At 34.9% G+C, this 27,129-nt stretch overlaps 1 protein-coding gene across 1 annotated transcript in view; it reads right to left on the reverse strand.

Moving 5' to 3' along the window:
* The window catches only part of EYS (eyes shut homolog), an 854,603-nt gene extending 827,750 nt beyond the window's left edge, over positions 1 to 26,853 (reverse strand). The window contains exon 1 of the mRNA XM_042016808.1: positions 26,715 to 26,853. The gene's annotated coding sequence lies outside the window, so the exon portion shown is untranslated. The remainder of the gene's footprint in view (positions 1 to 26,714) is intronic.
* Between the last annotated feature and the right edge of the window lie 276 nt (positions 26,854 to 27,129).

The raw sequence follows: 27,129 nt of genomic DNA on the forward strand, positions 1-27,129 counted from the left end.
TTCTTGTCTCTTGTTAAGAGGCATGAAATATACTTTAAAATTATAAAAAGAAAATAAATTCAGTTTATTGAAATATAGCTAGACTGAAAAAAAGTTTCCTTGTGCTTCCTGAAGATTAGTCATTTATGCCACATAGTAACTTTTTTCATGCAAATAATTTTAATAACCCTAAAAGACGATGTTATTTATGTATCTCCTACCATAGCGCATAAAAATACATGTTAGTCCAGCAAACTCTTCTTTTTTGCAAACACATATTTTAAAAAATTTACAAATACAGTTACATTTGGAATTTCTTCTAGAAGTTGTGCAATTTTTTTCAGGTTATCTAAGTCACTGTTTAATTCCTACATACTGAAAATTGTTAAGGAATATGCTCCTATGGTGTGGGATCAAAAAGACAGTTTATTGTCCAAGATCTTTTTTTACAATAGTTCTTTGGTACCCATTGAACATGATCAACTTACCTCTCTTTGTAGAGGTAAAGGGGCATTTTTAGCTACTGGGAGAAAGAATCATACAGAAAGTACATCTAAACTAATTTGAACACGAGAAACTCTTAGCAAAAAGCAAGAAACGCATTGCTTACAAACCAATTTACAATAATCTACTCAGTACTTTTAGAAAATTTAGAGAAAGGGTGGCAGGACCTATCTGTTGTGGTGGTTTGACATTGCTAGGCCCATTAAACAAGAAGGAAAAGCAACTTCTCGCGGTCTCTTCTTTCTTAAATATGTACATCACAGAGGCGTTGCCAGCTTGTTTAATTGGCCTAGCAACCTGCCCGTCAAACCACGTTTCCTTAAACTGCTAAACTACCACAATGGTCATTAGTGGGAATTTAGAGCTTAAAGACAATGAAAAAGAGCTGACTAAGTCTGGAACTATGGAAATAAGAGTTCTTCAGAAGGAAAAAAAAACATGACTGAAGCAGACTCAGATGGCATGAACTGCAAGATAAGCACAAGTTTTCTAGTCCCTCTTATAAAACCTGGCTGAGAAACTTAAGTAGATTACTGCAGAGTTCAGCTTCTCTTTATTATTAATACAGCATTATACTATATGTATGTATGTACTAGTTTGAAAACAAACCAGTGGGAGGCACTAAGTCAGAATAACAATTTAATGGAAATTAAAGAAAAGGGGGAAAAAAAAGGTAAAAGAAAACACTGTCAAACTGACAGAGTCAAGGTACAACCTGACACCCTGTTAGGCAGGGTGGTGGTAGCAGTCTGGTAGAATGGTGGCTGCAGTTCTCTGAAGCAGTGATCCTGTAGTAAAACAGTCTGCTCTTCCTCAGGAAGTCCAATGGTGGCTGTGTAGCTCCTGTCCCCTGGAAATCCAGGGGGAAGCCAGTGTCTCTGGTGTTCAGCCTCAGATTATATCCACGATGGGATGCTTGGTTCCTCCCTCTGGGCGGAGCATCTCACAATGGGGTAATGAGTCATGAGGCCAAGTGTTGATTAGGCTCATTAACAGAAGATAGTCCAGAGGGAGTTATCTCTGAGTCAGGCGGCAGGACAATGATGGGCAATTAACAGAAAGATAGTCTGGGTGGAGGAGGCAAGGAAACACTGGCCCACCTGGTTTCAACAGCTCCTGAGGATGGTAATAGAATACACTGCAACCCAGGACAATGTATTATATTGTTATGGGTTAGCATAACTTTGGAAGTGATTTTCTTGCAAAGAGATGCTTACAGCTTCCTCTATGACCTGACAGAACCTATCAACTGGCTAGTTTGAATATTGAAAATTTTTTAAGCCACTTAAAATTTTGACCACCTCTGTGGTCCACATTTAAGAATAGACAAACCCTGGGAAAGCTCTCTCTTGCTTCCCATCTTGGGACAGGTAACTGGCCTGGCCCGTATGGGCCTCAACGGGCCTGGACTGGGCCCTGCTGGGCCCAGGCTGGGCCAGGCCACAGCCATCCTGGAGCCGTGCAGCCCTGTTCCACCCGCAGCCCCTCCACAGCCCTGCTACGTGCAGACGGCGTGGCCCAGCTCCACCCTCCCCCCAAGCCCCCACCCCTTCCAGTGCGGCTGAAGATTGAGCTGAAGCTGCCCACTGTCTGGCAAAGATCATGTGACCAACAGCGATAAGCGAATTCCAGCTGCAAGACCTGGGTGAGATTAACCCTTTTAGTGCTGTAAGTTTCCTCCAGAACAGATGAAGCCTGCAGACATTAAGCAAAGAAAGAAGAGCTGAAAACCTGTGGGAGGAGAAAGAGGAGATGCTTAGAAGCCTAAACTCCATTGTAAAGCTATGGTGGTGATCAACTATGATATATCAGAGTACCCGTTGTAATTTCATGGAAGCATGGGGGGTGGAGCGTTCAAACTGTACTTGTGAGCACCTGTGCTGAAATAAGCAAATGCTGAAGCAGCTGTAATTTGATGAGAAGTTTGAACAGGGAGAGATGGAAGTGATGAGGACTCTTGCTTCAAAGTGGAAGGAGAAAGACCTCTGTTCCTAGAGATGCTCCCAGATATAGTCCTAGAGATAAAGATGATGAGGTCCTGTTTGCTCCCAGGGAAGGAGGAGGACCTCTATTTCTAGAGATGAAGATGCTCCCAGAGATGGGTGAAGAGAACCTTTGTTTCTGAGCAGCTCAACCTTAAAATGGTACCCCAATAGCTCAAGATTGGACCCTCAAAAGCAGTTGTGGGAAAAGCTGTAAGTCGGGGGAAGGGACTCTCACATGTGAGCAGAGAACCAACCCGGGCGGCTGTCTCGTTGTGATACTGAAGCCATGAGAGAATTTCTTGTGGAGGTGTCTCCATAGCATGAGCAAGAGAGACTCCTCTCCCTAAGTGAACTGAACAAGGTTATTATGGAAGTGGTAAACTGACTGAAAATCTCAAGGGTCGTCTTTTTATATTGTCAGTGGGAGAAGGGGTAAAGGTGGGGGGAGGAGAAGTGTTCTGAAGTTGTGGTCTGATTTTTTTTTTCTCTCTTTTAGGTCTTTTAATAAACTTCTTTATATTCTTTAAAGTTTTGTGCCTGCTTTGCTTTCTCCTAATTCTTATCTCACAGAAGGTAAATAAGTAATGAGTTTTTTTGGACCAAACCACTACATATATACAATAGGCATATATATAATTTTTCATTTCCTCAAAGGCAGTATATATTGTATCTCACAACTTTGAGTACTGAATCTAAAATATTTAGTTCTGTCTTTAAAACAACCATATATAATTCCTTTGGACAGAAATGAAAAAGTCTATGCTACTTGTGGTGCTTTCTAATACAATAGTTAACAATGATTTCCACACATTACATTTTTAAAAAGTTAAACATCTGTTTTGTTTTCCATAAGTTTATATGTACCTCCCTGCATCATATCAAAAGTCTAAGTACATAATCTTTACAGTATGATTGCTAACAACTATATGTTTTTTCTATAGCAAGTTCTAACAGATAGAAACTTAAAATTGTTAAGAATAAATTATTTTTCAGATACTTTTTTTCTAGTTATTGTTATTTGGAATACTTTACAGGTTGTTTTTTTTTAAAGAATTAACATGCAATATAAAAATAAAATTAATTTTGATAAAATATCTCATTTGAAATGTTTAATACTATTATAAGTTTACTCCCTCCAAGGGCTTAGATAAATATTATTTTTGTTGCATTAACAGGTTTTTTATAAGAACTAGCAAGGATATGAAAACAATGAAGGAAGCAAGAGTATTACAGAACTGTGGCTCATATATGCATGGAGAAAACACAAAAGGCTAAAACTCAATTCAAAGTTGAAACTGGCCAGTGTTGTGTAAGACAAGAAATGCTTTTGTATTGTATTCATTGTGAGTAGAACTTTTTTCCCCACGTTATTTTTCCACAAACCTTAAATTGTTTTAAATAAAGCTAGGAATTACACTAAAGACCCACAAAGAGGTCTCACCTTCCAGAAATAATGATTTGAATAGGAACTTTATCTCATTTATGAGTATTGATAATCTCAAGTAGGCCACAGACCTTATCAGAAATGTGATATGGAACATTAACAACTGAAAAATGCAAGAAATTCCATTATTTGAAGATATTTAAGTATTACAGATTTTATGCTTAAATGAACACTAGTTTCTGTAGTATGCAATATTTTCTGATAATATTATTTCATATTTTATATCAGCATAAAATGATTACAATTTATAGAAGGGATGGAAAGTTTATGCCTTTAGTAGGTGCAATGAAAATGAACACAACCAACTATAATTTCAGAGTACACTTCATTTACATCAAAAGTTCTTTGCTTATAATGAGACCTTAATCAGGTATTTATCATGTAGCCATGATTTCAGCGTATGTTCCATAATTTTAACAAACAGTTTTATTGGGTAAAATATTTAATAAGTAATAAATTTGCAATAAAAATTAGTACAATCATTCATCTACCTATATAATTACTTTCAATAACCTGAAGTAAATTCTGTAATCATGATTAATACTGATTAGGCAAATTTATTGGTATGGTTTGATTATATGCAAAAGATGAAACAAATGGATTTGATTTTGTAAAACACAGTCCTCCATGAGCCACACTATTTTTTTTTTGTACTATTATTATAATTATTATTGTTATTATTACTACTACTCCTAATATTTTCTGGTTTATACCTTTTAGAATAGAAGCTAAATTCTCTTAAAACCAAACCACTAAACCACAACAAAAACAAGTGGAAAAAACAGTCCACTCAAAAACCCACTACCCCACCCACCATGTGACTCTATCCATATCTGTTCATGTAAAAAATCATTAAATTGCCCAATTTCTTAATGTCATCTTGCCATACATTAGCATTAAAGTGGCAGTTAAATGACACATTGATCTTTGCTTATTTATCAGAAATACTGAAAACTTTTGAACACATATTCACACCGGATAATACAAATGTGCATGAGTATTAAAGATGGCTGGGAATTTCACATGGAATATTCCCCACATTGGTTAAGATATATAAGAATTTAGAATTTTTCTGAAACAGCTGAAGCTTTGTTTGGGACCACTTTAGATAAGTGCAAGTGCTACTGGCAGTATGCAGCAGATCTGTTTACCAATGTAGAAGTAATAGAAAATGTCATTTTATGTGCTAAACTTTTCTAACAAGTCCCTAGATTATTTGCAATGAGTGACTGTTTATTTCTCTGTCAGTTCTAATAAGCTGGAGGCATTGGATTTATTTTGTGTATTGTCTACTTTCATCTTGTTTTACCTACTTTTAAGTCCTTGAATCATATTATTCCAGTGTTATAAAAATGAATAGTTTCCAAGTTTCATCCCTATTTGCAGAAAGAAAATAGTGATGATGATCTTCTTTGCAAAAGCTCTTTGAAATCTGAGTTCTCAAAATATCAGCAGATATTTTGCATTAGTAGTGTAAATATACTTGTGTGTATTGTATTTTTTATCACAAAACATTCTGTTGGAAATGCAATTGTTTGGGCTACTCATATTTTATTTCTTCAAAATTAGTAAAACCCTGGCTTTGCGGATGATCAAAAACGATCATAATTTCCATTCTCTCATGTGGTATGAGACACTTTTCTGCTAAGCATAACAATGTCAATGAAGGTTATTAAAGGGGAAAGCCCTGAATATTGTGTTTATTTTGGAGTTTTTCATCACGTAGCATTAAAATGCGCATAACATAGAGTATTTTCTTCAAGCACTGCCTTGTACAGTGAAGCTATTTCTAATTTTTTTTTGTACAGACACACTACAAAAACATCCCTTATATTATGGTCTGACTACACATGAATGTCAGATTGAATAGTCATATATGTAATGCAAACAACCTCCTTTGACAGCTGTGAGTTTAATATGCCACAAACAACCATGTCTTTAGTAGTATCAATATGCTATTAATTATCAAAACATGCCTATGCTTCTAGACCTCAGTGAATTTAAATTTAGGAAGACGAGAGGTTACTGAATATTCTAACAGCTGATTTTCAAAGAAAGTGATTAAATCTTTTTTGAAACAATTACCTCTTATAATGAAATCACCCACTTGTGCATGTAACATCATTCTTACCTGCTTAGTTAGAAGTTAAATCTTTGTGAAAATGAAAGCCACTATAGTAAAAAAACTTACCTATCATTCATTACATAAATCAAAATCTATGAAAAAAATTAATAAAGGAAAAGTTGTCATCAGTTTTCTTCTGTACTGTGCTAGTCAGCAATTAAACAAGATTCCTGAAAGTCTAAGTATTTGTGTAATAAATATACTAATAATTTTATATTAAGAGTCCAGGGGTCTGCAAAAAGTGAAAAAAAAAAATCAGGCAGATGACCACAGACAATAGTACTCCAATATGCAAGAGAAAAAGAAAAAAAAATTGTATGAAACTATATTTTACTCTAAATGAAAAGTCATTAAGCTTCTTTTCCGTTTCTATTTTTATGTGTATGGAATGCTTGTTAATTAACAGACATTATGAATACAATATATTCAACAGATGTAGTTTCTAGAGAATCAATTTGTCTCATATTGAAAGTAAATTCTACCATCTGAGATAGAAATAGAATCATGCTGTTCCATACAGCAATTTATCTTGAGAGTAGCTGCACCTCCATAGTCCTTGAGAGAAGAACATCCTCAATGTCACAGAAGCAACCACTGGACTTTCTTTTCAAATCAACCTGATCCTAGACAGGTTAAAACAGAATGAGACAGCCAATCCTTGCATAAGTGAGCATGAAATGCCTCTGTTCTTCCAGTTTATGGATATGGCACCAGCAATGATTGTCTTTCATGGTAATACTTCAGTGTGTAAGCAGTAGTCATACAGTCAACATTTTGCCTTTTTATATTGTCTGAGACCTTACAGTGATCCAGTTTGATGGAACAAGTTCACAATTACTAGGAAAATTTTTTCTTGGTATTTGTATCACAATAGTGTCTTGAAGCTTCCAGTCATTAGCCAGAGTCCCATCGTACCAGCCCAAATGAACAAAATTAAACAGACAGGTAGGCCTTTCCACAAAGAGCTCGTGACTGAGGGATCATTTGAATAAACCACAAAGACGAACAAAGGCCTAACTTGAACGCAACTGTTTTCACCTACAATGACTACTCATTTAAAAGGAAGACAAAAAAAAATTTTGGAAGATGCCTTTCAAGTTGACACAGAAATGTTTTCTCAATTCTTTCTATCACCTGACACAGTCTGTTTCATTTGAGTCAGATTACACAGCAAAGAGGAAATTTGAGCAGGCTGTAGAGAGGATTTTTTTTCAGCGGGCTCTGAGGTCAGATCCCTTTTGCTGAATGTGCGTCACAAATTCCAGGGAAGAAGATATTTCTCCCACTTAAAGAAATATGATTTGTGTTGGTCCTTAGTATTTTGGGATATGAAGTCAAGGTGGAAGAGCTAGGCAAGAAGGTAAGGACATCAAGAAGGTTGCAAACATGCAAGAGCTTCAGTGAGGCAAAAGTTGAAAGATGAATAACATCTACAGACATTGAGTGCTAAAGTCTTTGGTAGACATTCTGATTCTTTTTAATCAATCCAGCTTTAACAAGTGGGTTATGTAATTAATTGGCATCTATCTGAGATACTGATCGTTTCAATTATGTGTTTATTTTTAAAATATTATATATTAGCATAAATATAATACCTTATGTATAAGAGCAAAAATGTTCACCCTTTCACCCTTAAAGAAATCTAACACAATAGACTGTTTGTAGGTCTAATTTAGCATCTCCATCTGTTTTTCAAATGTTAGCTAATTAAAACCCATTTATACCCAGGTGAAATCTTTCTACTTGATTATTTATCTAATATAAAAATACATATTCTGTACCTAAAACCCTTCACATATAAGTCTGGTAAATTAAGATTTTAGTCTGCATTTTCTATACAATATTTTATACAAGAAAGCAACACAAGTAACTGGAAGAAATAGATAATATTATGTCTATGAAAACATTGAGATCATTCTCAAATATACAATGAATAAAGCATTTGTAGCTTATTTGCTGTGTGGCAACAGCCTCTCTCTTCAGGGGCTTTGGAAGCTTTTCAGCTCTTTCCTAGAGTTTTTATGTGACACATCAGATGTCTTAACATTACTGGGTTTTTCACTTAAGTAACAATTTAATTCTAATAAAAAGTCATAAGTAGACCTGTAATGTGATACTATATTGAATATATGAAATATTATATCAAATATCTCTAATGTCATGTAAAAAAGTTGTTTATTAAAGAACAAGTAGATATTTGTTTCTATTTTAAAAACAAAAGCTTTTTCTGTCCAAAAGAAAAACCCTACACAATATTTTACCAGATTTATCTCTGTCTGAAGTACACTACTTTAAATTAAAAGCGTGTTCCATGCATTTCAGAAGAGAAATTACCTCTTGATCTTATGGACAATCATAATCCTGCATGGATTTGTGCCACATTTTACTGGGGAAAGAATATGAACTAGTCTTATTGGTAAAGTTGCTCTGTCAATGGCTTCTGGTTAGTCTGTCTTGTGTCTTCAGCTGATTTCCATTATTTAGTTTGCAAAATTAGAGACCTAACAAGTCTTTTGCATAATTTTCTATATATTCAGTAAAATAATCTAATATCAAAATGTCTGATATCTAACATTCAAGGAGAAATTAAGAAGATGGAAAAGTGACTTAGTATTTATACCTTAGTATTTGGGAGAATACTAAATTTATTTATTAGAATACTAATACTTATTTAAATACCATTTTAAAATAGTTTCATGAAAGAGACTACAAAAAGGTTAAGAACAGTTACTGTTAGCCAGCCAAAACCATTTTGAACCCTTTGTGTTTGCGTTTGTCCAGGAGTTCCTTGATCATCCACACAAGGCTCCTGCTGGGTTTTCCCCTTTGTTGAGATGCATTTCTTCCAAGCTTGGAGCAGAGCTTGCTGTGCACTCTCCTCACTGCCCTAAGGATCTTGGACTCCACAATTTCTCGGTAGCTTCAGCTCAGGCTGCCCTTGAGCCTCACATTCCCCACCAGCCCCTTCCTGTTGGGAGAGAGAACAAGGTCCAGCATAGTGCCTTTATGCCAAAGCAGCAGCAAAGTAGGTCCAGGTTCTGGTTCTTACTCCCAAATGCAAGTTTTATATCTGATGCCTAATTAATCTACAGTCCCTTGAGCAAGGACTCCTGTTTCTTTTGAAACTCTGGCTTATTTCCAGGTAAGTAACTAAAAACAATGAAAGCAGAGAGGACAAGTGGGCGACAAGTTTCCAATACGGTAATTTAAATAATGTGTTTGTTCTTCTTCTTTTAAAAAATTCTTTATATGCAAAATAAACAGACAAAATCTTTATCATGTAATAAAGGAAAACCCATACTGTAATATGAACTAGAAGCACAGTAATATCTAACCGAAAGCTCTCTAGCTTCTTGGGAAATGCATAATATAGTAGTCAGGAAGTAAAACACCAAGAGAAAAACAACATGTAGCAACAAAATGATCTCTTTCTACCTATCTTTTAGCTAAAAGATTGATCCAAAAAGTGAAGTGGAAAGAACTAAATAAATTAAAAGAGGCTCAAGTTGGTTTACAAGCTGATTATCATAAATAAATGCTATCACTAATGTTTCAGGTTTTGTTCACAATTTTCTGTTGAATGATATGAAATATGGCTTTATTATATTCTGTCCTATACTGATTAGAACTTCCCTAGTTCATCAGCTGTTTAGACATGACCTGAGAAAATTACCAATAAAGGGAGAATTCCCTTTTCTGATCACTGTTTGTGCTACCATTTGACTTTTTTGACTTTTTAACTAACTTAACTTTTTTAACTAATTTAACTTTTAATTGCAGCCAAACCAAAAGACACTGAAGTAGGTATAAAGATGCAGGCAAAGGTAAAGCATTCAGATGACTTTTAAGAGTATTTTTGTTTCTAAAAAAGAGCTACCATGTCTTTCAAATTAATTTGGCTGCTAAAAATTTATAGAATTCAACAGATTTTTTCCATATTCAGGCTCTGGTATAAGCATTTCGTGGTAGTTTCACGAACTTTCTATGGATACCCAGTACATCATCCTATTGAATGGTCATGTTCAATCTTTCTTAATAAAAGAATAAGGACACTTCCTTACATGGACAAAGGGAGTTTCATACATTTCCATACATTTTCAAAGCAAAAATACATTCAGGTTGTAAGACACGTAATTTCAGTGTAGTTGTTTTATACCAAAATAATTACTAAATATACCATCTATAGATCTAATATGAAACATAACTACATTATAAAGAGAAAAATAAAACCAAAAATTAAACTCATTCAAATGTGCTGGTTCAAAATTATAGTTGAATAGTGTAATGATTTATCACATGAATGCATAAATTTATATACGCACACTAATGATTGTATTTTTCTTGAAGTACTGTCTTTGCCAATTTTTTAAAGTTAAAACCTGTATTTCACTAAAATGAAAACATACTGGATTTTAATTCTGGTTGTAATCAATACATTATTACTTATTTTCATCATTTCAGTGTTTAACACACTTATCTGTGCTATGAATTTGGGGGTTTTGTTATATATTCCTACCTTTGTATGCGTAGGTAAAACTAGATATTAACCTATGTCACTTTTAAACTATTCACTAACGTCCATTGGTATTACAGTTCCTTACTTTCTACTGTTCTCGCTACAGATGACAGCAAGAAAAAAAATCTTCGTATTTTTTCATCTTTCTTGTGCTTTCTGTGCTCTACTGTTATTGCATTAATAAGCATTACCTAGGGTCAAACTATCCAAACCACCAAAACCAGTTTGAAGCCTGCAGGGCTGTAAAAGTTTTACATGCTTCTGTGAGCTCAATAGGACATGAAAAATTTGGTGCCCTGCCTTTTTGACAAAGATTAACAGGAACAGAAGATGGCTTGGCATGAATCCATTTTGTGACAAAAATTGCCATGAGAATACAAAATAGCACAATATTAATTCATTTTCATTAAAATGATGGTAATGAAAATGAGAAATGGCATCAGCTAAATCCATTTTCATTACTCTGTTATGATTGCAATCTTGTAGCTCTCAGCTAGTGGGCTGAGTGAAGAGATCTATATTTTAACATTTTTAATGTCTTTGATGAGAATCTCCTTGCCATCATACACCATTTCACTCTATACTTTGAATTCTTGCTTTAAAAAGATTTTAGATCAGTTTCAGTTATCTAAACTTGACAGCATATTTATTAATGATCCTTAAACACAGTTCATAGAAAGCAAAGTCATGGAGCTCTGAAGAAACTGGCATGTCATGACCCAATTTGTGAGAATGCAGAAACCTCCATATTTGTAATGAATTTATGTAAAAATGCCAAAGCAGGGCATAGAACTGTAAACGCTCAGATCAAACTGGTGTTTCTATAAAAAAATTAAGTGTATTGTTAGGATTCCATCAAATTTAAAAGAATTGTGTTACAAGTGAAAAGATTATTTATTACCAGCAAATTTCCAAGTTTATTCACATGGAATTATTTTTAGGTTTTTTTTTTCTGAGTAAGCATAGAAATATTTTCTCATTACTGTAATACTTAACTTTGCTTGGTGTGAATTAGGAAGAAACAAGTCAATACATGACATTGCTAACTATAAACCTATTGTTAAGTTTTTGTATATTAACACAGAGAAATTTAAAATATATACAACTTAATATCCAGAAAGATCACTCACAAGAAATCTCCAAAGAAACACATACTAATTTTAACTATCCTACTTATTAACTCTATTTTTTCCCACCAGCTGGTTTTGTACAATAAGATTGCTTTGGCACTATCAATAGTTTTACTTAAACTTATGTCAGCATTTGGTTTAAGAATATAATCATAATAATCATGGAATTATTATTTATAAAAGAAAAATACTAGCAAAAGGTAATTATCAATTTGTATGCATGTCCCACTCTTTAATATACTCACAATTAACACATTTTTAGCCTTACACTTTTCGCACTTGCATTTTTGCAAAGCTTATACAACTCCCTCTGCTTTGAGAACAGGATTGACTACACTCCGTAAATACGGCCCAGTGTTTCAACTGAAAAAACTGAGTAGTCTAGCAGATGCACAGCTAATTTGAGCATTCCAGCTGGAACTTGGGCATTTGTTTTTTGGCTTTTTGAATGAGCTTCCCTTAGTGTTCATGATCTCTAAGATTTCCCCTTCTGTCACTGCAGGACAATCTCTGTAAATGAAAAATCCAGGATTTTCAAATTCTTTCTTTGACATTTTTTAAATAGAGAGGACAAAGTGCCTGACTATCAAATTGCCTCAGCATATAAAATCTTGTTTGTGATTATGGCTAATAAATGCCTTCCAAATACAGGGTAGAGACATACGATACTCTCTTTTCAACGTTCTCCCTATAACATCAAGAAATTTGGTGACCAAAAGCTTTTGATAAAGTGTTAACAAGGACTTTCTGCCATGACAGTGTATCACAAGCCTTCCTGAGACCAGGTAACACAAAAGTGAGTCAGGTCTATTGCAACCTGGCCATCTCCTGCAGCTCCTTTCTGTCTGACCTGCTGAATACAAACTGACCAACATGAAAGTCAACTTAAAAAGCAGGAAAATAGACATCAGCCAAAGACCTGTGTGGAAGGTTTTTCCATCATGCATTAAGCTTGTGAAAACACAAACACCTTAAAGTTTTAGAATACAATTTTTTTCAGGAAAAAAGATATTTACTGCAGTTGCAGTCTGGATCCATATGCTCTTCTACCATCTGCTTCCTTTTTTATAAAAATAATTTATGCAAGTTATATTCTTAAAAGTTAAAAACAGTATAAGTCATTGCACTATATATCCATGTCTTTTTGTGTGTCTGAATTTAACTTTCTTTTTCTTTATGATAGTTTCTGTGAGCTATAGATCATTGTATCAGTCAGATTTTCTTATTAGTCTGAGTGCTGTCTGCCTTTTCTGCAGTTGAAAGTGGTACATTTTCATCAAAACTAAATATAGAAAAACAGGAGAAACGCACAACTTTTAAAGTGATTTCACGTAATTTATTGGTTATGCAGTTCTTCAGAGTTCTCATGACAAAGAACCGGAGAATAAAACCTAACTTATTAATTTACTCATTTCTCAAATACATAAGAGTAAAAACAATCTAAGAATGATTAACATAATGCAATATTGAATTAATCTTATAGTCTTGCCTTGTCCCATATACCTTATCCTAGAACATTTAATCTGACTTTTCATCCTAATAACATTCAGAACTGACTCATTATCTTCAAAGTGTAATCACCGTTACTCTTCTTTTTTCCTCATTGCAGTTTCTAAGTTTTAAAGTAAAAAAAGCAGATAAAGTCTATTGATTCAGAATGGTATTAAGCAATAGCTCTGCTCCGTACTTTATATCATCTGAGTAATTATCTATTTTTCAAAAGAAAGTTGTTCCATCTTCACTTGAGAAGTAGTTTACACATTCAATTGCAGTGACTTATCAAGCAAGACTAAAATTCTAATACATTATATAATGCCCATTTCAAACTTTTATTCAAAAAGACCCTTGAAATATTAGCTCCATTGGCCTTTGTCTCTTTTCTTATCCATGGAGTATTTGTGCCATGTCTAGCTAACTATCTGCTAAAAGATGTCAGGATGCTGCCTCATAGGAGCTAGCTGATACAGTTCCCCTAATGAAAAAAATGATCTCTCCAGGCAGTGACATCAGACACTGTCTTCAAGGTGATTCAGGCTCTTATGAAGAGTTAGTGCTATAAAATTGCATATATCATTTCTTGAAAGTCATATCTAGGGCAGTTTTTGAAGAGAGCTGTGCCAGCATAGACAGCAGGGAATAACAGCACTCAAATCTCAACGTAGTTAAAATAGAACTACTTGAACCAAGCAAAAGCTGAGTGGTCTGGGGCATCTGAAAATTGGTCCTGAACACCCAGATTCTCTAACTGAACTTCTTTGTGTAGGTTCAGTGATTTTTCCGAGGACAGATGCTATATTAAGTTGTAGTGCCCTTCGCAAGGTTGCTGTGAATAATACTTGACAAAGTACCATTCTTCTATGTCCACTGTGCATGTTAACACTCAGCTGGTAGCCAGGAGACATGATGGCTCCTGGCTAAAGAATTCACAGGAAACATACAGTCTTACAAGTGTTGTGATGATATGATTGAAAGAGAAGCTTAGAAATGGTTCAGTTACTAAATTGAAAGCATTTAGCAATAGATGGACTTAGATCTGATACTAAATAAAAATCTAATCCCAAAACAAGAACCAAATGAACAAAATAAAAGAGCAAATAATATATATATAAATACATAAATATACATATATATAGAGAGAGAGGAGAGAGAGAGGGGATGAACTTTAATTTTGGAACACAACTCCCTTAATTCTCATTAGGAAAATAGTATTCTGTATAGAATATAAAAGGCATTTCACTGAAAAGGAATTACAGGGTATACTAATAACCTCTTACAGCAATGTTTCTTCTTTAGCAGATATTAAAAACTAATTTCCATATCAAACTTTTTTTTTTTTTTTTTTACAGTTTGGGGAATTAACGTGCATATGTGCATGTGATTAATGGTTTCTGATGTAATTAATTCTTTGTGTTGTTTTCCTGTTCTCTGGTCATCCATGTTTTCTTAGATCATCTGTTTTTCCATTAGAAACAGAGGAACTGCTAGTTTTGTATGACTGAATAAGGCTGAGTAGGCTTTGCCTCAGTGAAACAGTGAAACAGGTACAACACAGCAAAGTCACTGGTCTGTAGGAAAGAGAAATGAGTAGCTGTGTGTGTTTACATTAAACACATGTAAGAATGTCAAAAATATCAGAACTGAAGGAAATGACTTGCTGCTTTTGATCAAAAGCAACTTTCCATTGTCACTCTTGTTGAAAGTGATGGGAATTGGTCAAAGGTTTAAAAAAAGACATCGCTCAAAGGGAATCCAAAGAGTCAGGTTTCTGTTCACCTTGAATTCTGTAGCAGTGTAAATACAAATGCAAAGGAAAAGGAGGTGATAGTGATATACATATATACTTGACCATTTTGGTAGATCTGTAAGTTTCTTGAATTGGCTATGAATGCATATATATATATATATATATGTATCAGAAAATCTACTGCAAAACTGTCTACATAATACTGTTGCACTATATCCTTCCCAAAAGCTTCAAGCAATATTCTAAGGTACCAAGAAAAATGGCAATGCATGTGTTTTGCTACAGGACAATTTCTGTAATTCTTTTAACTTGGGGATATTGTAGATTACTGTTTCAGAGTCTGACACAGGTAAAAACTATGCTTTATATCTGTTTAACAGCAACTGAAAGGACTGTTCTTAAAAGTGGCAGGCAAATGATGTCCTGTTACACTGGTGACAAGATCTCAGAGACTTTTAGTTGCTCTCTGCCCTGGTTTTCATCACTGAATCTCACAATTGCTTTACCCTTAGCTGCAGTAGTGTTAGAAGCAAAACAGACCTTCTGATGATGAAAAGCAGCCTTGTTTTGCAGCTTCTAGTACAATACAGTGCCTAAAGTAGTGTCTATAAGAGTATGGTTTCCACAAGTATACAAAGTAATTCCCATCCTGCTGATGTGACGGGTATAAACAATTTACACCTTGGTCTCAAGTACTACCATTCTTAGAGGTCCAGAAGTACACATACCCTCTTTGAATAGTCTCATAAAATATGCACACAACAAAAAGCCGATTTCATAAAAGCAAGAAAACAAAAAAAGAATACTATACCAAGTGGCATGACGTGAGGGTTACACTAACACCACTAATTCACTGTGTTCAATTTGCACCTGATACAGAAATGGGTTAACACTGACATATATCAACTTTTATGTCAACATGAGCTGCTGCCAGTAACACAGCATATAGACATACCTTAAAACACGGTGTAACGAACTTCCTATATAAAAGAAAATCCAATAAAAGGAAATAATTCAGTATCCTGCCTTAAATACAGGACTTCCTTGTGTCTTTATTTCTAATAAAATACCTTTTGTGTGCAATCCCTGTATCACACAGTTTCTGACTTAATGTGCAAGGCACTTTAGTATGGCATGATTGTTTTGTTACTTCAGGTAGCCCTGCAGCTGTGGGCCAGCACTTGGTCAGACTGACATGTTCTTAGCAGGTAGCTAAGAACACATAACACTTTCAATTGTATATTCTGACTTTGGGGGTTTGTTGTGGGAAAAAACCAAAAGTTCAGCAGTGTAGAGTTTGATCTGCTAATCAGTCACAACCTCTGCTTTTAGAAAAGGGCAGATTAATGAGAGTTTTCAGAAAATGCTGGTAAAGTTTACAGTGGTTTGGTACTCTTTTATCAGCTCCATACTAATTCTTATAACTAATACTGATTCTCATGACAATTATTGTAATGATAAAAGAAAATTGCACATCATGAATTTTTTCTTGTGATAAAGATTACTGCAAGAATTTGTCAGGACAAAAAATTAAACCCACCCACTTACTAATCTTGAAATTGTCTTCTGCTGTATGCTTCAAATGCCATAAGGGAGGTGACTGCTTGGACATTATCAGTCACAAAAATAAAAAGCAGGCCTGTGCTTCCTTCAACATAGAGCATCATCATTCACAGATTATATTGTAAGTCATAAAGGCTGCTATTATGCAAATTAATAAACAGGCAAGAAATTTTTAGTTTAAAAATTTTTTAATCTTTTAGTTTAACTAAACAAGAAGGGGAGTAGGGATGAAAAGCAGACCTTGGTCAAATTGGCATGTTTGGTAAAAATTTCTCTTCTTTCATATTGAGATGAAAATTGTGTAGTAGATCAAAATGAAAGATGCTTCATCCTGTCAGTCTAAGTTTTAAAAAAGATTGGCTCTTTCCAACATGTGGCTGTTTTTCACCCTCTTCTCTCACTTGTTATTAAGGCTGCTACTTGTACTATGTTACAAAGGAAGTTCAAGAACAGTTTTTTGTTTGTTTGAATGAAATATTTTGGCAATTAGTGTAAGAGACAATATTTCCTCAAGATAAAGAATATATTAAATTATTCCAGTTACTAATGTTACATGCATAACATACCACAGTCTTTTGTAAACTGGAAGATAAAAGTTCTGCAATTTAGAAAAATTTCATGGCACAGAAAGTATCCTTTATGTTTTAGTCATGGGCTTTTAGGCTGTGCAGTATTGTTCAAGGAGCATAACTTAACTCATTTAGTCCTGTTGCTGTACTGATTGATTAGGATGCATTAACACCAATGGGCTAAATTTATAAGAGCTGATAGAGGTGGTTCACAACTGAGTTAGCCTGAAATGAAGTTAGCTTGAAATGAAGCAACTGAAATGCAGAATTGAAGAAGAACTTGACTAAATACACCATTTGTTAAATGATCATCCAAGTATTGCTTGAAAAATGGAAACGGAATATCTTTTCTTTCTTTATTTATGACAAATGCACATCTCACAGGACTATGGAAAGCTAGACTAATTTTCCTGTACATCACAACCTTTACGTAAGCAGCATGTATGTTTTTCATCTTTACATACAGGAAATGGTTTTTAAATGCAATTCATAATACTTAATATGAAAACCAATATGTTCAAGATGATATTGTTGTTATATCATGCTTGTGATTACAGAAGGGAGGACATTTAAGAGCAAAAAAAGAAAGTAGAGTTTTATAGCTTTTTTATACATACATTTTAAGACTATTGTGCAAATGAGACACAATAGGCAACTCGAGTTTCAGGGTCCAATTGCAGAAAAATCTGTCGTCTCTTAGGCTAAATAGCAATATTATTATTTATTTTAAGAGCAAGAGAACCATTCAAGACTGTGACAAGGTCATAATGTCCTAATACTTTTTTCCTTTAGATTATAAATCACTATTTAATTTTCACAACATAGATCCAGCCTGTACAGATGCAAAATCTGACAATGAGTGAGAATAAATTATTTCCTGGGTGACAAGTGGGGAAAATATGGACACATTGTAACAGAAAGTGATTCATCCATGTAGTTGTACAGTGATAAGGACATACACTTTTAAATGATAAGTTAGCCTAAAGGTGTCTTCCTTCCATGTACATGAGTATAAATAGCTAACTGCTTCCAGCAATGCATAATTTATCTGCAAAGGAAAAAACAATGCACTGTAAAGCAGCAGGGTCAGAAAAGAAATTCTGATCAATAACTTTGCATCAGAGCTACATTGTGTTTTGCAAAATGTCAGGAGTGTCCAACCAGGTTTTTACCTAAAGTGAACATAGGGTAGTACTGATACCACAAAGAGATGATGAGAAGAGCAGTGTCTCTTACGGATATCTTTCTATACACCAAGTTTAATCCCCCTTCCACGGACAACAAATAATAAATTGATGTTAATCTGATAAATATAGAGATCATTATAAAGACAAAAACTGATGTTCTTATGCAATGACAAGCTTTTTGCTTAATTTTTTTTTTTCTAGGAAAATTTCTAGGAGGTTTTCTCCCCAGAAATTGTAAAGATTTGCAAGCCCCTGACTCCTGTAGGTTTCATAACCTTTCCCAAGAATGCTGCGTTGAATAAGCACAACTGAAAAGGATGAGATGACTAAAGAAGGAAATTACAAAGGTGTGGTAATGTATTTGCACTCGTCATTTTCATTGCCTTTTTTTTTTTTCCCACAGTTTCCCCAAAACTTTATCCCATGGACAAAGCTGCAACATATACAGGGTGAGAGGGATGTAGTAAAAACAAGGGCAAATATGTGACTTCTGACGACCATAGCTGTTAACTATCCACAAGTTCATGGAAAAAGAGGGAGCATGGTAACAACTAATAGGCTCCAGAATGTCTCTCTGCAGCTCTGCAAATAAAATTTTACAAAAAGAATATAGATCAAACAGAAGGATGTACTACTCAGTAGAAAGACCACTCAACTCTTCATTTTGGTTTCCTAAACACAATTGCAAACACGGTGTCATAGGTTAGCAAGCATAGTCCCGGAAGGGATGTCCTTGCTAAGGGGCGCTTATAGCTTCCTCTGGGACCTGACAGAACCTATCAGCTGGCCAGTTTGAATATGGACAATTCTTTAAGCCACTTAAAGTTGTGACCGCCTCTGTGATCCACATTTAAGAATAGACAAACTCCCCCCCAAGCTCTCTCTCGTTTCCGGCGCTGGCACAGGTGGCTGTGGGTCCCGTGCGGGGACCAGTGGGCCCAGCCAGGCCCTGCTTGGGCCAGGCCGGGCCAGGCCACGGCCATCCTGAAGCCATGGACCTGTTCCAGCCGTGGAACCCCCCCCACTGCCTTGCCGTGGGCAGCCGGAGCGGCTCGGCTCTCCCCCCTCTCCACTGCGATAAGAAACATTCAACATTCCAGCTGCAAAGCTGCAAGGCCGAGGTGGGATTAACCCTTTTACTGCTGTGAAGAGCTGAAAACCTGAGGGAAGAGAGAGAGGAGATGCTTAAAGCTGAAATTCTGTTGTGAAGCTATGATATATCAGAGTATCCTGTTGTAATTTCATGAAGATATGGGGGGTGGAGTGTTCAACTCGTAAGCAAAAGCACCTGCGCTGAGATAGGCAGATGCTGACGCAGCTGTAATTTCATGGGAAGTTTGGACAGGGAGAGATGAACCAGATGAGGACTTTTGCTCCAAATGGGAAAGGAGAAAACCTCAGTTCCTAGAGATGCTCCCAGAGATAGTCCTAGAGATGAAGATGATGAAGACCCTTTGCTCCCAGGGAAGGAGAAGGGCCTCTGTTTTTTTTTCTGAACGGCTCAACCTTAAAATTGTACCCCAAAAACCTTCAAGAGTGGACCCTCGAAAGCAGTTGCGGGAAAAGCTGCAAGTCAGGGGAAGGGACTCGCATGCGAGCAGAGAGACTCCTCTTCCTAAATGGACTGAACAATATTTGGAAGTGGGCAGCTGTCTCGTTGTGATAATGTTTTCATAGCACGAGCAAGAAGAGACTTCTCTTTCTAAATGGACTGAGCAAGGTTATTATGGAAGTGGTAAACAGACTGAACATCTTAAGGGGTGTCTTTTTACATTGTCAGTGGGAGAATGGAGGAAGGTGGGGGGAGGAGTGTTCTGAAGGTGGTATAATTTTTTTTCCTTCTTTCAGGTCTGTTAATAAACTTCTTTACATTCTTTCAAGTTTGGTGTCTGCTTTGCGTTTCTCCTAATTCTTATCTCACAGCAGATAAACAGTAATGAGTATTTTGGACCAAACCACTACACACGGTAATTTATAAAGCAGTGGGAAAGTACAGGGCTAAAGCTATAGCTGAAGGAAGAGCTGTGCTACATAGTCTTTACTGTTGGAAGAGGAATGTGGTTTTTAAGTGAGTATCTTGATTGTCCCTCCTTGCAGGACTTCAGATCACATCACATAGCACATGAATAGGATTCCTTTCAAATTAAGTTAAACCAGAACATGCACTCCCAGTGTGTAACTAATAATCCCAAATGCTAACAGGCCTTCAAGTCCCCAGGTAGAGACAAGAGCTAATCCAAAATAAAAATCCTGAACTGCATGACGTGAATACCAAGTCTTCCACATGAACAGTTTTGTTGCCAAGAACCACTTAAGTTGGGCCACACTACTTACTGTGTTGTACTGAAGCTTGCTGGCCACTGCTACCAGAGACACAAAAAGGAAGAATGTCTGACGTTTTGCATACCATTCCCAATACTCTTCCTAATTTCCTTTGAATAACTGTTGTGTTGCAATCAGAAGAACAAATATTACTCTCAACCTTTATGTTTCCCTTTAAAGAGCTGTGAGTAGGACCAGACAGAATTTGAGCTGAGACATTCAGAACTCTATTTAATTTCTAATTTTTATCTGACAACCTCTATTGGTGGCACTTCTCCTCTGAATACTCCTTTTTGTACCTGAGCAGTAACTCTAAAGTATGAAACAGATTTTCCTATTTTACCTTTGAATTTTTATCAGTTTACACTGAAAATTACCTTACATAGTGGGCTAAAGTAATGTTTTCATATTAAAAAATGTCAAATATATAAAAATTCTGAAGATATTAACAAAATATCATTGATTTTTTCCTTTCCCACCCATGGAAAAAAATTCTTGCTCTTTGTGTGAACATTTTTTTCAGGGAAGAAGATAACCTTATCTGATCTCCTGTTATGTTGCTTTACCTTATATTTCAGTGTGTCCTTAGAGTTGCCAAAGTCACACTTTGTAGGAAAAAAAATCCTGTCCTGTGATGGGCATCAGGTACTGGAAACCCCATTGCTTCCATTTTTTTTTTCCCCATTTTCCATGTTCTAGCTTTAGATTCATAGATATATATCAATTTCTATGTTTTGCATTAACAAAAACTGTTCTACAGTATGTGAAAAATATTTCACAAATGTGAAATTTTTCTGTTAAAATAATTTAAGGCAACCATTCAGTCTTTCATTTGAAAAGTTACATTCACAAATTCTGTGTCACATGCAGTTATATTTTTGCAATTCTCATCAACTCCCTTTCCAATGTTCAGCATAAATGAAATTATATTATTGCTCTCACCAGTGAGAATGCTCATCATTCTGACCTATTTTCTTTATTTGATCGTCAATTACGGTGTTATCTACTTCTATTTAAATTCCACATTGGACAGATATATTTGAATAAGAAATTCTGTATTTTAAAGTATCTCACTTTTTCTATGACATTTATATGATAATCACATCTATTTATTTAGACATATTATAAAACAATCATAAGCACTTTCAAAGATAATACTGTGAAAATATAAAAATGAAATATATAATAGTTTGATAATACAAGCACTGATGTCAAGTTTACACTTCTGTCCAGTACTATATGGCAATAGAATTTTGCAAATCATAGACATGTAAGTATCAAGACTGATTTCATTGACAGTCTGCAAAAATAAAATTACTTAGAGATTTAAGCATTTCACAAACATTGTATTATTGAAAATTTTAAATTTCCTGGTAAAATATGTAGTTAAACAGGACTGGAGGAGCATTTGTCCAATTTGCTTAATGTAGGTCTGAAAGAAGTGGAGAAATTATTTTGTGTAAATTAAAAGAAAATACATCACTGATCATTTATGTAATTTTCTTTTTTTTTTATGTGAATGGAAACATTCTTTTTTCACCCCCAAGAGAAACCCCTAATTTTATCCATTTTAAGACTGAGTATATAATTTCTACTTCAAAATTTGCAAGGTAGATGCTATTTCATGAAGGAGGAAATGTAGCCTTTTTGCCTAAGTAGCTCCGGTGTTTTCTAAATTTTCTGCATCCTTGTAAAACTATTTAAATAGCAAGATTTGAGGTTTTCTGGGTATCTGGATAAAGTTAACACAAATTTTATGAAATACATATGCTCCATTCAGGGAACAATAAGAGGAAGGCATACCTAAAGGCTAAGGCCCTACTGAAGAAAGTTCAAGAAGTAGCTTAGACCTTGCAGGAAGAAGAAAACTCCTGCCATGTTAATTTCTTGACTATAGAAGAGAAACAGCTTCACAGTTTCAATATTATTGCCTATTCCGGAAGAACCTATTATCATTCTTTTCTTTAAAAGATAATGTCACTTTAAAATCTTCCAGGCCCTTTAAATTCCCTCTTCTATCTTGGATGAAGGCCAAGATACATCATAGCTCTCATTTCACACCTAATTTCTTTTTTTTTTTTTTTTCTTTCATAGAACCCACTTGATTCCTTTGCCTAGGAGTGATAGTATGCACTGGCAGTGATCAATCTGTATGCTGTTGGAAATGCAAGAAGCATCCACTCAGTCTGTGAAGCAACTGGTGTTTAATGAATGAAAAAAGAGTCCATATATTACCTACTTTGCAGCCACTTACTTGCGTGAGCAGCTTTCCATAGCCACTGCTTTCAGGCTGCGTAGCATAATTACCCTATTCAAGTCCTGTTGTATTCATACATAAAATAATGGCAGCTACTGTCTTCCAAAGAAAGACTTCCAAAAGAACACAGTCTGGGAGTCATACAGAAGTAGGAAAGCTAGTGAAAGACTGGGGGATCAGAAAGGTCCTACGAACACAGCGGCAGCTTTGCAATGTAAAGTATGCCAAGGTATTTTACAACCTTCATCAATGAATATTGTTCACAAAAAAAAAAAAAAATCTTTGTCTCTTTTGATTTAATAAATAATTATTATGATTTATAATTGTTGCAACGATTGGACCAATCCAGAAAGTCAATATTCAAGATATATTTATAGCTAATAACAGCTTCTTCATCGTGTACCTTGGAAATCTTTATTAATCCTTAATATCTTTCACACTTTAGTATGAAATTTATATTAAATTCATTTTAGGATGAAGGTGACTTTTACAACAGTTCTTGTCTGAGGCATGCTTTGCAATATACACATGGTCATCAGCACTTTGAGTGACAGATTATTATCTTATCTGGCATTCCATTTGCACAGGCAGTTTTCCAGTAGATTTGACATTGATCATCTGTCCATTTGATTTGTTAACTTCATAAAAAGTGGGATTTTTTTTACAAAATGACTAAAAGCTTGCAACTCAGTATAGAAATGCTGTTATTTTATATTTTAATTCATCATAAATTTGTTTTCCAGAGAAGTGGCTTTGGTTTGTGAAACTAATGACATTATTTTTCTTTCTCTATCAACTCTCCACAGCTAAGTAAGACTCAGGAATTTGGGGTTCAAATGTGATTAATTTGACTGGCACAAGAAAAGGGAAGCAAGACTGACAGCATGGGGAGATAGTAACAAAGTGCATCAATATGGACATGAAATCCTCATGTTACTGCATCTATGACAGTCAGGTCCTGTCTGCATGTTTCCCCTATAATAAATCTAATTTTCTTAGATCTTCTCTTTATCTACCAAATGTTTATGAAAAAAATGAGAAACCACAAATCAAGACAATGTATGACACTAGAAAGAAAACGAACTCTCCCAAATGGTTTTGGGAACACAAAATATCTTGGTTTATGTTTTTTGAATGTCATATTATCTAATTTTTAACATTCATTACATAGCATTTTCAAAAAGAGGTTGTCTTTTTAAAAAAGGTAGATATTACAGCCGACCTATTTCTTCCCTATTCATGCAAAAGCTCACTGATACTATTTAGGAATGTGCATAAAAGTGGATGAATCTGTGTGCAAATAGCCACACATTTTCTGCAACATACGTGCATACAGGAAGTAAAAAAAATCCCAAATTTGGCAAATGCATTCATGATTCCTTCAAATTTGCTCATAATTCTTTTTTAGTTTGATTGCTTGCCTATAATCTAAAAAAAAAAAAACCAAAAAAACCTAAATAGTCAAGATTAACATCAATGAGACAGGGAAAATTAGACCAAGCAATTTACTAATGGTGAAAAGAATAAATTACATCTCCATCTAGCCTCAAATACTCAACTGTGTTCCTACAAGAAAAATTGTTTCACCAGAAATACTTTTTTAACTGGATCAGTTGCTTTGTATTTACAGTAAAATGATTCAAGGGCTGACTAGGCACATTATTTTATAAAAATGCCTCAAAATATTATTATCAAAACATTGATTATTTTACTGAAACATCACTGCTATAATAGAAAATTGCCAACTCCCTTTTGAAGAAAGAAAATTTTATTAAAACAGTGAGGGTTGATTAACTGTGGCCTGAGTTCTACAACTGGTTCTGCTGAGGCTGCTGAGTCCAGAGTGCTGCCCTATGCTGTGAGGACATACAGGAATTTTTACTAGTTTGGGTTACTTAGGACTGTGTTTCATTTTTATGTATTCCACCTATGTGTGGTCAAGATGTGAGGACTTTTGGGATGTGGATTTTCTGCCACTCTTCCACTACCATCTTCATATCATTATTGCAAAAGAGTGATCCATGCCGAAGATCTGACAAGTGTGGATTTTTTCCATTCCCTGTTCATCCTCAAATCTGTTCCATGCTACTGCCAGCATAACACTGTGTAGTAAAGGACCTGCTTATTTCCTACTCTCTTTCTTGCTGGAAAATGTACTAAGTAGATACCTCAACTACATAAACATCTCTAGTGGGTTTATATTACTTCCCTACACAGATGCGTAAAAAAGGATGTGGTGTTTTGGTTGTCAACTGTTATAAACCAAAAATACCACCATGTATAAAGAAGGAGCATGTGTCTTATGTTTAAAAAATTTCAAATATGTCATATTATAGTCATATTGTATCTTTTAAACATACTGTTAGTAAATGTTTACATGCTTTTCCCGTGATTATCCTCTCTCTCATGTCACACGATTTTTTAGCAAAAGCCAGCTACCACTGATATTAGTTGGAAAAGGCCCTTGGAAAATTACCATGATTGTCCTGATTTCTTCAGAAAAGAGGTTTAACCCTGAACTAGATGAATATTGTATTTTAATGAAATTTCTCAAAGACTTCTTTCTAGTCAGTAGAATTATTTAGCAAAATAGTTAAAAATTAAACATGAAATCATACTTATAATTTAAATGACTCCCACAGTTATATAAAAATCAATCTAACCTGTAATGGTATTATTTTAGTACAAAACAAATATATAAAGAAGTCATCTCTGGAGATGCCTCAAAAAAAAGGCAAAAAATATTGATTCTGTGAAAGTGCTTGATACTTGCTACAGTATCTGTTCATCTCAGAGATGTCCCATCTAAATAAAATATAACTAAACATATTCTCGTATGTGTATAAACGAAAATGCTTACTATACCTGTGTTGCCTTTTTTCTTCAAATCTTCAGAAGTATACGGTCACAAAGTCTGGGTTTCATTTGAGCAATAAAGGCACAGTAGAAGCTGTTTGACTGAACCTATGTCATAGCTTTCATACTTACTGTGATCAAATTTTGTACACCAAGAAATGACAGTAATTTAAGCTTATGTACGACGATGTTTTTAAAATGTATCAACTACATTTTGAATAGATATTGCTTCCATAAAATGGATACTGTATCTAAGTAAAATTCCTTAAAACAATCATGCATGTTTTGCAATCATACATTGCAACAACAAGATCATAAAAATATAATGAGAAAGAATAGAGAATTATTAAAATGAAATTCAAAATTCCTCTGATCTGGAAACTCTCCATGCTAGTTGGTTGGGCTTTCTAATGGCTTTCAGAAAATTTGTCTGCCTTAGGAATGAAAAAAAAAATATTTTTGAAAGACAGTTTCTTTGGTTTTAGTGAACACAGAAAAGCTTTTATTTAGAATATGCTAATAAGTACAAACATTCAATTCCTAAATTTCCTTCAGAAACATTTTGCATTTTTTCTATAAGAAAGCCATACATTATTTCTGGTCACAGTTTTTAATTACCATTGCATATTTTGAGTCAAAGACAGTTGTCTGTTCTGTGAACACTAACTCCTAAACCAAGTAAACTCTACGTGGCCTATATATGATTTGCGGTCGTCAGCCTGGAGAGGGATAAGAGTGTGAAAACAGTAACATCAAAACTAACTTTAAACACCTTGGGAATATGTTCATCCTGTCACATCTATAATCAAATCAAAGTAAAGATTTTCAAGATTTGCTATTTTAAATAAGTACTAAAAGCTATTATGCATTACAAAATAAACTCTTAAGCGGGTGTGTAGTCCTACATATAGCCCAGACTTTATCTTTCTAATCTGGTGATGAATACAGCAGGCCACCATCTGGTGTGCGTGTACATCAACAACTACAATACAGCCCTACAATTTAATAATCACAAACTTTAACTGCTACTTACCACTTACTTCCAGCTACTGAAGGTCTGTGATTAAATCTGTCAAATAAACGTAGAAAAACAGCATAAGATTAACTGGTTTTGTTCCAGGCTGGGTTTCAGATGCAGACAGTGAAGCAGGGAGAGCTCTGCTGTTGCTGGAAACCTGACGCTGAGGATTTAATGGCAGCATCAGATGGTATTGTACTAGAGATTGTCTGCTTGAGGAAGTAGACAGCATGCTGCTGATAAGAAATAAGAATGGATTCCAATAGTTTTCAATTTTCTTTATCAGAAGAATCCCTCCATTGCCTCAAATATATTAATTTGATAGCAGATACAAAGAATTTATATTAATGTTAGAAAAATATGTGAAACATAATCTGCCTGAAAGCTCTCAATGCAGGTAACTAATCTTCCTAAACCCTTATTCAATATG

The sequence above is a fragment of the Corvus kubaryi genome, unplaced genomic scaffold, assembly GCF_017639235.1.
Source record: "Corvus kubaryi isolate FWS band 111438036 unplaced genomic scaffold, C.kubaryi_AGA036_p1.0 split3-73, whole genome shotgun sequence".
In the NCBI taxonomy this organism is placed as follows: domain Eukaryota; kingdom Metazoa; phylum Chordata; class Aves; order Passeriformes; family Corvidae; genus Corvus; species Corvus kubaryi.